This window comes from Myotis davidii, unplaced genomic scaffold (genome assembly GCF_000327345.1).
Source record: "Myotis davidii unplaced genomic scaffold, ASM32734v1 scaffold1136, whole genome shotgun sequence".
Lineage (NCBI taxonomy): Eukaryota > Metazoa > Chordata > Mammalia > Chiroptera > Vespertilionidae > Myotis > Myotis davidii.
Genome location: NW_006287257.1, coordinates 4,190 through 8,239, shown reverse-complemented (window position 1 = coordinate 8,239; position 4,050 = coordinate 4,190). Strand labels below are relative to the sequence as shown.

The 4,050-nt window shown below is 36.9% G+C and overlaps 1 pseudogene; it reads right to left on the bottom strand.

The window, feature by feature from the left end:
* The window catches only part of LOC102767470, a 2,582-nt pseudogene extending 2,428 nt beyond the window's left edge, over positions 1–154 (bottom strand).
* Between the last annotated feature and the right edge of the window lie 3,896 nt (positions 155–4,050).

The window sequence follows — 4,050 nt, the reverse complement described above, 5'->3', positions numbered from 1 at the left end:
ATAAAAAAAATGGAATAGCAGTTTAAATTTCCTTCAAGAACTTTTCCTTTGCATTCACAGCTTGGCTAACTGTTTGGTGCAAGAGGCCTATCTTTCAGGCTACCTCAACTTTCAACATGCCTTCCTCACTAAGCTTAATGACTTTTGGCTTTTTATTTAAAACTAGAGGCCCGGTGCATGAAATTCGTGAAAACAGTTATTGCAATACTAGATTCCCCATGCAGGAATTGGTGCACAGGTGGGATCTGGCCAGCCCACCCAGATCAGGGCTGATTGGGGCCTGGCTGGCCACAGGGAGGGACACAGGAGGTTGGCCAGCCGGGGCCAGGATCAGGGCCCGGGGAGGGACCATGGGAGGGCCCCAGGGTGTATCTGACCCATCTCACTCAGTCCTGATCTGCCTGACCCCAGCAGCAAGCTAACCTACCTGTCGGAGCGTCTGCCCCTCTGGTGGTCAGTGCACATTATAGCAACTGGTTGACTGTCTGCCCCCTGGTGGTAAGTGCATGTCTTAGTGAACAGTTGAGGGACTTAGCATATCATTAGTATATTACGCTTTGATTGGTTGAACAGCCGGCAGGTCAACAGGACACTTAGCATATTAGGCTTTTATTATATAGGATGAGAAACATGCAACTCTTCCTTTCTCTTGAACATTAGAGGCCATTAGGGTCATTAATTTGCCTAATTTCAATATTTTTGTGTATCAAGGAATAGGGACAAGAAGGAGAGAGATGAGGTAATGGCTGTTTGGTGGAGCAGTCAGAACACACACATTTTCAATTAAATTTGTTATCTTATATGAATATAGTTCATGGTGCCTGAAACAATTACAATAGTAACATTCAAGATAACTTATCATAGCCCTAGCCAGTGTGGCTCAGTTGGTTGGAGTACTGTTCTGTACACCAAGAAGTGGTGGGTTTGAATCTGATCAGGGCACATACCCAGGTGCAGGTTTGATCCCTGGTTGGGCGTGACCTGGGGTGCATGGGGGAGGCAAGCAATTGATGTTTCTCTCTCAAATCAATGTCTCTCTCTCTCTCCCTCATTCTCTCTAAAACCAATTTTAAAAATCTCTTTTGAAAAAGGTAACATCATACATAGATCACCATAACAAATATAATAATAATGAAAAAGTTTGAAACATTGTGAGAATTCCCAAAATGTAACACAGAGACACAAAATGAGCAAATGCTGTTGGAAAAATAGCACGGAGCCAGAAAACTTTCATTTGTTTAAAAAAAAAAAAAAGCAATATCCATGAAGCACAATGAAGTAAAATGCAAAAACAAAGTATACCCATGATAAGAATTAGAGCAGCGGTTCTCAACCTATGGGTCGCGACCCCTTTGGCGGTCAAACAACCCTTTCACAGGGGTTGCCTAAGACCATCCTGCATATGAGATACTTACAGTACAATTCATAACAGCAACATTACAGTTATGAAGTAGCAATGAAAATAATTTTATGGTTGGGTCACAACATGAGGAACTGTATTTAAAGGACCAGAAGGTTGAGAACCACTGACTTAGAGCAAAAGATAAGTAGAGAATAAAAAAAAATAAAGACCAATAAAACCAAAAGTTGATTCTTTGAAAAGAGCAACAAAATTGACAAGCCTTTAGATAGACTGACCAAGGGATGGGACGGGGCGGGGAGAAGATTTAAAGTGTTAAAACCAGCCGAAACCGGTTTGGCTCAGTGGATAGAGTGTCGGCCTGCGGACTGAGGGGTCCCAGGTTCGATTCCGGTCAAGGGCATGTACCTGGGTTGCGGGCACATCTCCAATGGGAAATGTGCAAGAGGCAGCTGATTGATGTTTCTCTCTCATCGATGTTTCTAACTCTCTATTCTCTCCCTTCCTCTCTGTGAAAAATCAAAAAACATTTAAAAAAAATAAAGTGTTAAAACCAGAAATGAAAGTGGGGAATATTATTATTAATCTTACAGAAATAAAAAGGAGAAAAAGCAAATATTATGGACCACTGTATGTCAATAAATAACATAAGCTTGATGTAATGGACATATTCCTAGAAAGACACACACTATAGAAAGTAACTCAAGAAAAAAAAAAGAAAACCTAAATAAACCTATAACAAGTAAAAGAGACTGAATTAGTAATTTTTTTTTCAAAATCCCACAAAGAAAACCCCAGGTACTTAGGGTTTCACTGGTTAATTCTACCAAACATTTAGAGACTTAACACTACTCTTTCATGAAACCAGAAATACCCTGATACCAAAACTAGACAAAAATATCACACACAAAAATTACAGACCAATATCTCTTTTGAATATGGATGCAAAAATTCTCAAAAAATTCTATCAAACCAAAGCAAACAACATATAGAAAGTATCATACACCATGATCAGGTAGAATTTATCCCAGGAATGCAACATCATTGTAGCATCTGAAAAGCAATTAGTACACCTATTAATAGAATAAAAAATAAAAGCATAATCTTAATAGACACAGAAAAACCATTTGACAAAATCCTATACTCTTTTATCATAAAAACACACAAGTTAGGAATATAGGGGAGCTTCTTCAACCTGATAAAAGGCATCCATCAGAAATCTACATGTAATATCATACTAAAAGGTGAAAGACTGAAAGCTTTCCTCCTGAGATCAGAAACAAGACAAGGATGTCCACTTTTGCCTTTTCTGCTCAATATTGCGCTAGAGATTCTAGCCAGGGCAATTGGAGAAAATGAAATAAAAGGCACCCAGATGGGAAAGGAAAAAGTAAAGCTGCGGCTATTTGCAGATTATATGATTTTATATAGAGAGAAAATGCTAAGGTGTACACAAAGTTTGTTCATATAGCCAAAATCCAAAACACTGACAACACCAGATTGTAATATGGATGTGGAGCAACAGGAATTCTCACTCATTGCTGATGAAAATGTAAAATGGTACAACCACATTGGCAGTTTGGCAGTTTCTTACAGAATTAAACATACTCTTACCATATAATCCAGCAAATATTCCTTGGTATTTACCCAAAGGAGTTGAAAACTTATGTCTACATAAAAATTTACGCACGGATATTTAGAGCAGCTTTATTCAGAATTGCCAAAACTTGGAAGCAACCAAGATGTCCTTTACTAAGTAAACAAAAAAAAAAACAAACAAACTGTGGTACATCCAGACAATAGAATATTAGTTAGCACTAAAAGGAAATGAGCTGTCAACCATGAAAAGACTTAAAGAAATTTTAAATGTATATTACTAAGTGAAAGAAGCAGTTTGAAAGGCTACATATTATACAGTTCCAACTCTATGGCATTTTGGAAAAGGAAAAACTATGGAAACAATAAAAAGATCAGGGATTGAGGACGGGAGAAGAATTTGATGGGAAGAGAATAGAGATATTTAGGGCAATGAAAATACTGTTTATGATACCATAATGATGAATATATGTCATATGTCATTATGTGTCCAGACCTATAGAATGTACACCAAATGTGAACGCTGGAGTAAATTATGTACAATGAGTGATAATTGATGTCAATGCAAGTTCATCAGTTGTAACAAATTTACCATCTGGTAAGTGATGATGATAGAGAGAAGTTATGCATGTGTGTATGCAGTCGGTTTATGGGAAATCTCTATACCTTGTTCTTAATTTTACTGTGAACATAAAACTGCTCTAAAAATTGTCTTTTTAAAAAAAATGAATTCAGAATATTTGCTAAAGACAAGATCAATATTTGGAAATCAACGGTATTTTCATACAGTAGCAATGAACAATCCAAAAGGTAATTAAGAAAATTCTTACTACTGTAGCATCAAAAAGAATTAAATACTTATAAATATATTTCACAGAAGGAGTGTAAGACTTGTACATTGAAAATACCAGGATATTGTTGAAAGAAATAAAGGAAGGCCTATATGTATGGGAAAACACCTGTGTTCACAGATTGGAAGATTTAATATTCTTAAGATGACCATCCTCCCAAAATTAATCTACCAATTCAACATAATCCCTATCCAAATACCAGCTAGTTTTTCCTTTTTTAAAAAGAAATTGACAAACTGATCC